Below are 12622 nucleotides of genomic sequence, written 5' to 3' on the forward strand. Positions count from 1 at the left end.
GGCTTTACAGACAGTAAGTACACCTGTGCTACTGCAATAGATGTCCCATTTCAACTAAAATAAATGTACATCTGGAATAGATTGGTCCCTTAGGTACCTCTAAAACTCTGCTGACTTTACAAAACCCTATAAAATCATATCAAATTCAATCAGATAGCAAAACTTAAGTTTAAGATATAAGTTTGACTATCTTCAGAAACCACACAATCACAGAAACACCGAGGTTGGAAAAAACCTACAAGATTATCCAGTCCAGCCATCCACCTATCATCAATAGTTCTCACTAAACCATATCCCTCAACACAAAATCCAAACATTCCTTGAACACCTCCAGGGTCGGTAACTTCACCATCTCCCTGGGCAGCCCATTCCAGTGCCTGACCACTCTTTCAGAAAAGTAGTATTTCCTTACATCCAGTCTAATCTCTCCTGGTACAGCTTGAAGCCATTCCCTTTAGTCCTATCACCAGTTACATGAGAGAAGAGGCCAACCCCCAGCTCACTACAACCTCTCTTCAGGTAGTTATAGAGAGCAATAAGGTCTCCCCTGAGCCCCTGTTCTCCAGACTGAAACCAAAGAGGGTTTACAGATTCTTACATAATGTAGTCTCAGTTTTGCTAAAGCAGTGCCTGAAATGAATGAGTATCCAGGATCATTGTTAATTTCTGCCATAAGATGTAACATAAGTAACCAAAACCAGCAAGCCCCAGAATTTTCTCCAATACAGATTTCCTTATACCCACAACCTTGGGAGCTGCAGCAGCTGCTGAGGCTCTGGTTGCTGACTCTGACATTACACTTCCATTAATAGAAGAGTCATCCTGTCAGGGAAACAGTAATGCATTACTCTCTTGGAAATCAATAGGAACTTAGGTATTGACCTAGAAAGAGTCAGATGCCTCCTTACCACTGCTACTGATATTCCCCTAGAACCTTTTGTATGCCTGATAACCTGTGCAAGTTTTCATACTCCAAGATCAGATGGACCACAAAAGTTGACATTATCAATTCAGTTTTAAAGAGCACTTGAGTATAGCTTTAGTGGTAGCTAAATTCTTTCAAGATCTCTTCATTTGTTTACTTTATTGCCTTCTCTTTAATATATAGAAAATACTATCACAGAACAAATATTTAATGAGTGTGCACGTTTAAAAATGGTTCAAAAATTAAAAGCCTTTGTTCTTAATCTCTAGTTTTACCGGAGAAAGAAATTAGCTTTTTTATTTTATTCTTCTTTTTCTTAAGGCACTAGCAGTAGCCTGAGAATTAAATTGTAAAATTCTACTTCAATGTTAGGTACATTGGTTCAGAAGAGGTAAAACAAATAAAAATTTCACAAAGAAAAATGATGAAAGGAGGACAAAGTAACATGAGTTCTGTAATCAAACAGTTTGCTGTTTTGTACTAGATTCTTAAACAACCCAGTACACATGGGTAAGAATAGTATTATTATGGACTGAAGACTGGATAAAGCCTATAAATGCTTTCAAAAATATTTGAAATTGTTAACACATATTGATAATTTTTAGGATCATCAAAATTTCATACAGCAATTTTCATTAATGCTTACTTTCAGTACAGTGAGGTTGTAAGACTATACAGAATATCCAGTGGTTCACTGTAGTAGCCTTAATAATACAATATATGGGAAAATGTAAGACGGCAGTAATTACTAAATAGTATTAATGTATCTGGTAATTCTTTAAGTAGCACACATTTCCATTTAAAATGCAAAACTACGTATAAGCAAAGATTAAAACAACTTAAGAGAAAAAATTTAATGTTCAGTACTTGATTATAAAGGCAGTATATTTACTACCACCCCACCAAAAAATGTTGCTAATTTTCCGAATGAACATTTAAATTTTTGATTAGCTATGTTGTATAAATACTAGTCACTGAACAACATTTTTCCTTCTTTTAACTGAAGAATGAGAATTGCTGCTAGGATAGGGTTCTGAAGCACCCAACACAAGGAGGACACGGAGCTGTTGGAGCAGGTTCAGAGACATTCAGTACCTGAAGGGTGTCTACAGATGATCTAGGGAGGAACTTATAATAAGGGCATGTAGCAAAAGGATGAGGGGAAATGGTTTTAAAATGGAAGAGGGTAGATTTAGACTAGATATTAGGAAGAAATTCTTTACTATGAGGGTGGTAAGATACTGGAACAGGTTGCCCACAGAGGTTCTGGATTCTCTCTCCCCGAAGGTGTTCAAGGCCTGGCTGGATAGGGTTTTGAGCACCCTGGTCTAGTGGGAGATGTCCCTACCTGTAGCAGGGGGGTTGGAACTAGATGATCTTCAGGGTCCCTTCCAACCCAAGCCATGATTCTATGAAAACTTCCACTGTTTTCTTAGATACAGGAAAAGACAATTAAGAGACCAGTTCAATGATGAAAAACAACAAACAAGAATTAGAGTATAATTCTATGGTTAATTTTGTCCCGTTTATAAGTTATAATTTCTCAAGTATTATAATGGATGGTGAGAAATATGGTAATTAAGTATTACCAAAGAATGTGCATTTGTAAACATTACTCCATTACTCCATACCACTGATATTGTTTCTCTTCTCTATTGTTATCTTCTGGGCTAGAAATCAAGTGGATTTGGTATTAAGGTTTCTTTATCACATTACCAACAGTATTTGTACTGCACCCCATTCCAAACTATTGAAACATCTTAAATTTGAAAGCAGTCTTCCCACTTCTTTTTCAACAACTAGTCTGTAGAAGTCTAACTATGTTAGTCCCAGCCCCCAAAATTATGTGCAGTTCTCTGAGCCTCAGACAAAAACAGGTTAGTACTGCAGAAATTGATGTCCACAAAACTTCCCAAGCACACCTTTTCAAGTGCAATAACACATGGCCTAGAAGATTAAATTAAATTTATGAGCCCAATCTACTGCAGGACAAATTTTGTGTATTTTACTTCAGAAATACTAAGATAAAGAACTACAAGAGACTCAGAAGGGCAGCAGGGGTGAGTGAAGGCACATAGCAATGGTAGCTAAGTGTGCTAGAACTCTTCTATATAAAGAAAAAAGTAATGTAAGACAAAGTGATTTAACAGAGGTCTATAAAATCATGAGAGGCATGTAGAGAATAGGTAGTGAGCAGCAACAATTCCTTTTTCTAATAAATGAATTTTTCTAATAAAGGATCTAAGAAGCAGCAAAGAAAGATAAAAAAACATCAAAGGTACTCAAATTGAAATTGTTCAAAGAGCATTTTTAACTATGGGGTCCAATGACATTTATCCCAGGGTACTGAACAAACTGGCTGATACAGTTGCCAAGCTCTCCATCATATTGAAAAAGTTGTGGTTGTCAGGCAAATGGTGCCCCCCATGGGTCAATCTTAGGAGCAGTTCTCTTCAGCGTCTTATAAAGTGTCTTATAATCAAGCATACCCTACTTTTAACAACTATTGGAGAAGGGATTCTTGGCAATTGTTATATTATTATAGTCCTTATTTAAACTATTTTGAAGCAAAAAAAATCAATTGATTATATAATTTCCATTGAAGAAATCACAGCCTTTCACTGGAACAATCTGATTTTCCAACAATACATGACTAAAATATCATCATCTTATGGTATATTTGCTTTGGAAAATGTTATATTGTAAATCCATATAAGTATAATGATGGACTGGAAAAGTTATATTGAATTTAATTGTAGAAGTGATTCACTGAATGCCATTACAACTTGCTGGTCAACTATCTGGTTGTTTTTAAGCCCACTTTGTACAACTCCTCCATAATCATTATCTTCAGTAAAAACTGGACCTCACAGGCTGCATTTTGCAGGTGACAACAAGTACAGGAGCCTGGCTGTAATGTGAAGATGCATTTTCCTCTATTTTTAATATGGGAAATTACCGAAAAGAGTAGAAAATAAAACTGTTAAGAATACGCTTCCTGTTACCTCCAGATAAAAACTTCATAGTGTAATTCTGCAGGAATAAAGGCTTTAACTGAAAACCAAGTGCTGCAGGAAGAAATATACCGTTCCAGTTTCCTGTCTCCTTCTGAATCAGCCTGAAGCAGAGTGATAGCACAGCCCTGAAAGATGCACCACATAGCTTATGGGTCCAACAAGATGAACAGTAATGTACTACAATCAGATTTACTCTGCCATATCTAAAGTGAAATGAAAAGCAAAATCAGGTATCCAAGAGTATGCATTAATGTTGCAGTGGCAGTTTCAGATACACTTCTTGTACTGTTAGACTAAAAAAAGATGGTCTCTTGAGCAAGAGTTCGGATTTTCACCCTGTTATCCTAAATAAATTTCACGTTTATCTGTCAGCAATATATTTCCACAAAACGATCCTTGCAGTTAGGATTAAAAACATCAATTAGCTATTATCCTAAGCCACTGCTTAATGTATTTCTTAAAGGTAAATAGATTCATTCTATCCAGAAGAAACAACAATACTTCAATGCTGCATGAAGCGATATAAACAAAATCCACTATTCTCAGAGTTTATTTAAAGTGTTAAAATCTTTAGCACGAAAGAACAAGTTCTAATTTATGTAAGATCCTATTTCATAGTCTTTTTTTTTTAAGTACAATCTGAAAGTGCATTATAATATGCGAAGAAGTAAAGGTTCTTTCCTATTAAAAAAAAAAACGCAAACGCTATGCTTTTGTTCATATCCCCATTGCCTTATTCATTCTGCAATACAAAGGTGAAAACACAAAGGCTCACATAAATAACAGGAGAAAATACTTAAATAACTAGTTACCAAGGAAACAAATGAAAACACTAAAAGTCTCTAAGTACTATTATTAAACAAGAGTCTTCTTTCAAAAAGCACTAGAGCATTTAAAGTACTATTCAAACACAAATAATTTCACAAATCAAATATATTGCTATAAGTATCAATACTGAAGTGACTCTTGAGAGACTTGCATTTTTAAAATATTGGCATATTCTTCAAGCTTTCAATTCTCTCAGGACACCTCCCATTCGACTCCTTGTTATAAATGCACAGTCAGGTCTCTCATGTCTTATGTACGCAAACATTCTCATCTATTCTCTCTTTATTGATAGACCCCTATTTTATTCACTATCAACTGTCCTCAGAACATTCTTCCCCCCTTTCCAGGCCACTTCCATTTCTGACACAAAATCAGAGGTATAAAAAGAGAAAACTGAGGAGTTCATCCTGTGTTTCTAAGTTTGAATAAATGGTATCTGTGTGCTTTCATACCTTCAGATAAAGGATACACTCAGCAGCATAGGCTACTGATCTGAGCCAGCATGGCCATTTTTACATTCTCTGCTGGCTGAAATGCTGTCTGTGCTTCATTGGCACAAGACATTTGTTTCCATCTAACCGATATTTTAATAATCATTTAACATGCAAGATGTAGAGATCCTTCCATCATGAAAATTCTCAATCTCTAGATGGGCTGGTACTCTTTTCTCTTTCGGTAGTTATATTATTGTTGTTTTTAACGTTTATTGATACAATACAGACAATACCAGTATTCCTTTGCATTTTCACTGTGCTCTTTCACAGCAATCATAAAGATCTTCTTTCCTCTCTCTGCACTGCACGGCATTCCACTAGTCTTTTTCTTTATCTCTATCTTTTTCTTTTGTGTGCTGATTAGCTTAAATGTGTTTAGTCAAAACCCTGGGCCAATATCAACCCATATCTCTGTATTTCCCACTACAGTTCTTTAGCAGGCTCCAACATCAGATGGTCTCTTGGATTATTATGTGTACAGGCCAGTGAGTTTCATCTCTGAGTCTGGGAAGGTGATGGAACAACTAATTGTGGATTCAAGCAACTTATAGAAAAGAAGGTTATCAGGAGTACTCAACGTGGATTCACCAAAAGGAAATGATTCTTTATCAAACATTTTCTATGTCATTATCGGCTGGATAGATGAGGGAAGAGAAGTAGGTGTTGCGTACATTGACCTCAGCAAGGCTTTCGACACTGTCTCCCACAACATCCTCAAAGGCAAGCTTAGTAAGTGTGGGGTAGATGATTGGACAGTAAGGATGGTTGAGAAATGGCTGACTGACAAAGCTCAGAGAGTTGTGATCAGAAATGCAGAATGTAGTTTGAGGCCTGCAGCTAGCAGAGTTCCAAGTGGGGTGACAGAGCACTGGAAGAAGCTGCCCAGTGAGGTTGTGGAGTCACCTTCTCTGGAGATATTCAAAAACTACTTGGATGCTTTTCTGCGTAACCTACTCAAGAGAACCTGTTTTAGCAGGGGGGTTGGACTAGATGATCTCCAGAGGTTCCTTGCTACCCCTGCAATTCAGTGATTCTGTGTAATAGCATTAATCTTTTCCAAGGTACATAACAATAACCCTAGCAGCAGCAGCTTCCAAACATTTGGTTCATCAAATAGTTATAACTTGTAAATCTGCACTCTTCTTAGAAACTTTCTTGCTTAAAAAAATTAAAAAATTAAAAAAATAAAGAAAAATTTGTTTCCTTCACATTACGTACAAAATACATTTTTTCTGTCCAAATTATTGAAATTATTTTCAATGTATCAGTACATGCTGCTTTTTCCCTGAAGTCCTATTGCTTGTTTGTTTTCCCTATTAGTTCTCCAGCTATCCTAGAATTTCAATGAGCCAACCTTAATTCTAAGCAAAATAACATTTATGCTTGCATTTTCTCCACACATGTCAATAAGGAAAAAGAACTCCTCATCCATCATTTGAGTTTATCTATAACTCCAGATTTTACTGGAAATCGCTTTAATCATTTAATCAAATTCATGTACACAGAAAACTATTGCTCTTCAGAAATATTTTCATGAGCTGATATCAATATTTATCCCAATAATAAGTAGAATAATTAATATCAGGTTTGGCTAGTAAATTCAATTCCATTCTTTACAACCGTTCTGTAAGATAGTATGGAGAGTATGCAATACAATTTTGCTTTATTGCCTGGGTTTTTTGTATTTGCCATGCTTAATTCATGCCTAAATACAACTTCAGAAAATTAAGCATGGGCACTTAAGAAAATACAGCTTTTTCAGAAGTGTTACATAAGCACATAATACATGGTATTAATAGTTGCATTTCTTAGAACATAATAAAAGTCTTGTGCACACTATCAAATCAAACGGAACCACTATGGAGCTTCAATTAAAACAAAATATGAAAGAACATCCCCCTCCCCTGCATAAGTCTATGAAAAATTAGTTAATGCTATTCTTCTCCTAAAATGGGGAAATCTCACATTGATTTCTTTCACTAAAAAAAAAAGGAAGGCATTCTTTGTTCTCAAAATGCAATCAGATGCAGAGTGATTGTATTGCTGCTGCTTGTTAGCTCTGAAATGTTATGAATGCTTCTATAAAAATTTAAGAGCCCTCTGATTTGCACAAAGAATATTAATGTTACATGAAGCACATAATTGAGCTACTGTATGCTTTCCTCAGGTCAACAAAAATGCATCCCAAATTTCCAGTGACTAACTAAGCATCTTCTCCTCTCACTTTTTCCTTTTTTTCTTTATTTTTGATAGGAATATTGTATTTGCTTAATTTGTCACACAGTACCCTCCACTTGTGAAAAAGTCACAGTTAAAGTTGCTGATAAATCTGTAAAAAGTACGCTTTTTGCATAGTACATAACATATTTTTCTGCCTCCAATCATTTACAGGTAAAATCTGAAGACTGTAAGGGGAAAGAATAGAAATTATTAATCAAAATTACACAGGAATTTAAATTCTGTGTCATTCTTGGTCATTCTTTTATGTCTTAATCACAAGCAATGTAATATCCATAATATTCAGAACTGATGAAAGACATAGATGTAGACTGAACTCTATATACATATGACAGGCTCCATTTGATTTCTTCAGACACAGAACTCAGAAGTGCCTTGCATGAGACTTTCTCTCTAATGCTTTGTCTCCTAGCAGAGTTATCTCTAAAAATTAAGACCAATGAATCTTTTATGGTATATTAAACTCTAGCAGAGTTTTGAATAGGAGGTTCTGTACAGTTAAAACTAAGTAATGACTAGCAATTTGACAACAATACAAACAATTTTGTACTGCTATTATATTGTAGGGATGCTTAGTTCTGCTTTACAATTACTACAGTTACTGCTGTTTTAACTGGCTGTACTATCTGTAACAAATAACGAACAAAGAATACGTGTTGACTACTTTGTTTTTCAGCACTACATACCGTTACATTTCCTTCAGGACAGTGATTCTAACCAATCAATGCAAAGAAATCAATCAGAAGAACTTGATGAACTCCCACACACTTGTAATTGAGATGAATGTACTAGGGCTACTTAATGGTTAGTATAGATGGAAGAAACAAATTATTTCATTTGAATTGTCATGAGTCGTTCTGAAGGCTACTTTTAATGAAGCATAAGACTGTTTACAAATTAGGATAAAAGAGTAGTCAAATAATCTGTGTATTAACGGTTTTGATATGACATGGGAAGGAGCACTTAGAAAAGTAGGATCAGAACAAATATGTAGCAATCCCCAGGAAAGTTTAGAAATAAGGCATTAGGCATACAGTTAGCTTAAAACAAGATAGCTTCACTGCAGTCAACAATTCACTATTAATTTGAGTGCAAAAGCTTCTCATTACATTCCCTGTTTACATCAAGTAATCTTTAAGTAAAAATATTTTTCTCTTCGCAGAAAGCCTCTGAAGCAGCTGAAAAAATAACATTGTGAATTCGAAAAGTCCTGGAACACACAAAAACCTTGTCCTGCCAGGAATCCAGTGAGATGAAAGACATGGAATGGATCACCTCATTCAACACTGAAATGAATAGTCATTCAATCTGCAATTCTTTCCTTTATTAAAGGAAAGTATTAAGTTTATTAAGGCACCATGTAAACAAATGGTATTTTCTTATCTTTTAGTCATCTATGTAAAACACTCTGAATCTCAGCCAGTTTTGCTAGTTTCCCCTCTCAAATGCTCTCGTTTAATGAGCTCTTATCCTGAATGTTATAACTTTCAGTCTTAAACAGCTCTTCCTGCCAGATGCACAATATCTGAGCAAGAAACTAATAACACACAGGACAATGCAATGCCTTGGAGAAACAGTGTACATGTAGGAAAGAAGAGTACAAAATGTAAGCTTGACTTTCAAGTTCAAATGTGCTGGTTAACACATACAAAAACAGACTGTGTCACTGAGTGCAAAGTATGCCTACTGAAGTCCCAGATCTTCTGCTGGTTCAACCCACACGCAAAAGAGGTGTTATGCCTGAATTATAAGGACTAATTCAGCAGGGTTGACAAGTAATACACTGGCCCTTTCTCCTATAAGGATAAATAAACTGCTCAGATTTTTTCGGGGTTATGTTTACACTGACTAAACTACCATAAACATTTAATTTTCATATTCAGTATTTGGGTGACAAGTATGCTAAATTAATTTCCACCAATTGGATTTATATACTGAAGTTTAACTGTCTTTCCCAAAGGTTTATCTTATTTTTACTTTCTCTTAACTGGCTTTTTGAGAACTTATGCACATTGTACAACCTGAGAGCTCCTTTGTTTGTACATTTCTTTTGTGCATCGGTGAAGTTTCTCAGGTCTCGCAAGCTGACTATAATCTTGGAAGGTAAAAAAGTTTTTTAAAAAAGTCTAGCATTTCACCAAGGCTGTACTACCAAACACAGCAGTGTTCTTAGTTAATGCAAGTAGGAGCTAAAACAATAAGTAGATGCTATGAATGCCATCTATCCTCTTGCCTACTAATACACTATAAACAATTTATTTGGAAAAAATATCATTCCCACAAATGTAAACTATGATTGTAGAAATAAAAGGTTTTAAATATAGTGACTCTTGCGGTTATATTTGAAAAGGAAACAGAAATATGACTCCAAGAAGTTTGATGCTACATGTACAAATAGTAATCATGATACTGAATTTTATGTACTATGTTGCTTTCCATGATATATAGTATAAACGAGTTTTGTATTGTCTGCAGTTTTGTATCCAATCATACTTTTGTGAACACAGGATGAGAAACTATATGCAACGTAAGATTAAGGTAGGATTGCAACTCAACTGAGATGAGCTCATTCCAAAATTTCTGTCACTTATATTATCTCACATGAAAAGAAGATAGTGTTACTCAACAGAAAGGCAAGACCACCTCTTATTGATTCATTGTTAGGTTTACAAATATCTCAGTAAAATTTCCCAAAACAAGCTTCCTCTTTTACTCTCAAATGAACTATAAATACTATATCATCTTGCTATGTTTTGATAACGTAAGCCTAATTTTCACATGTGAAAGTATGTTATACTTCATCAACCAGCAATGCTATAGAGAAGAATATTTGTTTTTCTCACAATGAATACTCATCAATTCTGAGAACACGTTTATAAACATATTATACACACTAATAATTGTATTTATCTTGTAAACATTATTTTATATGATGGTATTGCACATACTCATGCAACTTAACACACTGGATTGCATATATTATCCAACATGTCCAAGTTTTACCACTTGTGCAAAATCAGCTGACAAAAATTGTCTAATAATGGCTGTACTGACTAACCTGCTATTTTCCAGGGCCAGGAGTGGTCTTTTTTGGTTCCTTAAAATGCTGCACTTCAGAATCACATGCAGAAATGTGGAAAGCAGACTTCATCACAGGTTTGTATGCACCAGAACCTACAAAATCAGAGAGGAGGAGCAATTAAAATATGTAAGTAATAATACTAAAAGAAAAAAAAAAAAAAGGACTAAATCATTTCTTCATCTAATTCTGTAAACAAAATCACTATCTTTCAGAGAAAAAAATGAGTTAGCTGGTTACTTGACAATTAAAAAGTATATGCAATAGGATCAAAAGCAGATCATGCATTTCAATCTTCCATAAGAGGCTACTGACAAGTAGTACAGACATATTTGACCATACTGACAAAGTGGTTTAACTTTGTGAAATGAAAAGTGGCAGTCCAGCCTCCATTCTATAGGAACTTTGGCATTTCTAGCAACAAATCACTTACCATAGAAGAGACAAATTTCATAATATTAAAATAGAAAGAATCAGGTGATACATACACAGAATATCAGGTAAAATGGGTTGGAGGATACATTGGGCTGTTATAACACCATCTCATCGTTCCTACATCAGAGATGTCTTTAAGTCTTGTTTAGGAAAAATTTTCCCCATTTAAAATCCTCCCTGCTTGACCAAACTGATTTATTAGCTTATACAAGACCTTATTCAGCATGTTAAAATTAACAAATGAAAATAAGCACTGCATTCCTATGTGCCTACAAGGACTTTGTAAAACACTGTTGCTGAACATTTCCTTACTTAGTTTTTGTGATTTTGTTGCTATGTTTTCCAAAAAGTTCTGAATACCTCAGAAAATTTGCCTATGATTGCAGTATCAATAAGGAAAATTTATGATCCTGCACAAAGATTCACGTACCAAACACTATATTGCTTAACAGAAATACCAGATACTTTACATTTGCCAATGACTTCTTCTGCCTTTACTGTGGAATGGGTGGATTTCCTTACAGTGATACACAGTCAGTAAAGGACAGGAGCTTTGCAATTAATTTAATTTTAACCATAAAACCAGGAGATTGCAACATTTAGGAACACTAGATGCACTAGATGGAAAGTCATTCTTTCCTAATTTCCACTTCACAGAATCAATCTGGACTTTCCCTATAGATGTATTTTCCCTTTTACTCTCTGATCTTTACCCAAGTCCAGATATTGGACATTTGTGTTTTCAGTGATCTTTTCTTTGTATATTTGTACAGCAACTGACACAACAGAGCATTATCAGGCCTCCCAGGCACTGCTGTGATTAAAAAAAAAAAAAAAAAAAAAAAAAAAAAAAAGCAAGTATTTTTCCTAGACAACAGCCAAGAAATGACTGCATGCAGGTCTCAATCAAACAACGAGGTCTATTGGAACAAGATTAGAATCTCATTTATCTAGGAACTGTGTCTAGATCAGGGTTAGCCTGAATAGAAAGATAAATACACTTCATCTGGTGATCAAGATCTACCTTATATCACAGAACTTGAGCACACATTATTTAGTGAGTCACTTGCAAAAAATAATTCAGCTTTATTTTGAATTCTAACAGGTTTTCTGCTCTTAGTACTTCTCATGAGTTTGCTAAAAATTCGTTCTCAAAGCAATATACAATTTTCGATACTTCAGAAAATTATAATGAAGTTTTGGATGTAAATTATTTTAAATATATTATATACATTTAGATATATAAAAATAATATATATAATCATTTTCTCTGTATTAGATGATAAAAAGACAATTTGACAAGCTGCTTGATGTTATTTCTTTCTCTTCTACATTATAACTGCTTTAAAATATTAAGCATTAAAATGTCTCTGTACTCTACAGATTTTATCTAAGAATACATTCTCTATGATGTTTGCTGCCACACGCATGATACAGGTCAAAGATCTGCATTGTGTTTCAAGCATAACTTCCACATTGAATTATGTAGAGTATCTTCCATTTATTTACTAAAATGCCACAATTTAATCACAGGTCAGTGAAGAATAGAAACTTCTCGTTGGAAATCAAATACCTTGGAAAAAGTATGTCTGCATCCTGACTGACG

General features: G+C 34.7%; 1 long non-coding RNA gene across 3 annotated transcripts in view; it reads right to left on the reverse strand.

The window, feature by feature from the left end:
• The window catches only part of LOC104910725 (uncharacterized), a 183315-nt gene that overhangs the window by 67928 nt on the left and 102765 nt on the right, over positions 1-12622 (reverse strand). For all 3 annotated transcript variants that reach the window (XR_014882784.1, XR_014882783.1, XR_004159625.2), the window contains exon 4: positions 10561-10676. This is a non-coding gene — a long non-coding RNA (uncharacterized LOC104910725). The remainder of the gene's footprint in view (positions 1-10560; positions 10677-12622) is intronic.

This window comes from Meleagris gallopavo, chromosome 4, assembly GCF_905368555.1.
Source record: "Meleagris gallopavo chromosome 4, MGAL_WU_HG_1.1, whole genome shotgun sequence".
Classification (NCBI taxonomy): Eukaryota; Metazoa; Chordata; class Aves; order Galliformes; family Phasianidae; genus Meleagris; species Meleagris gallopavo.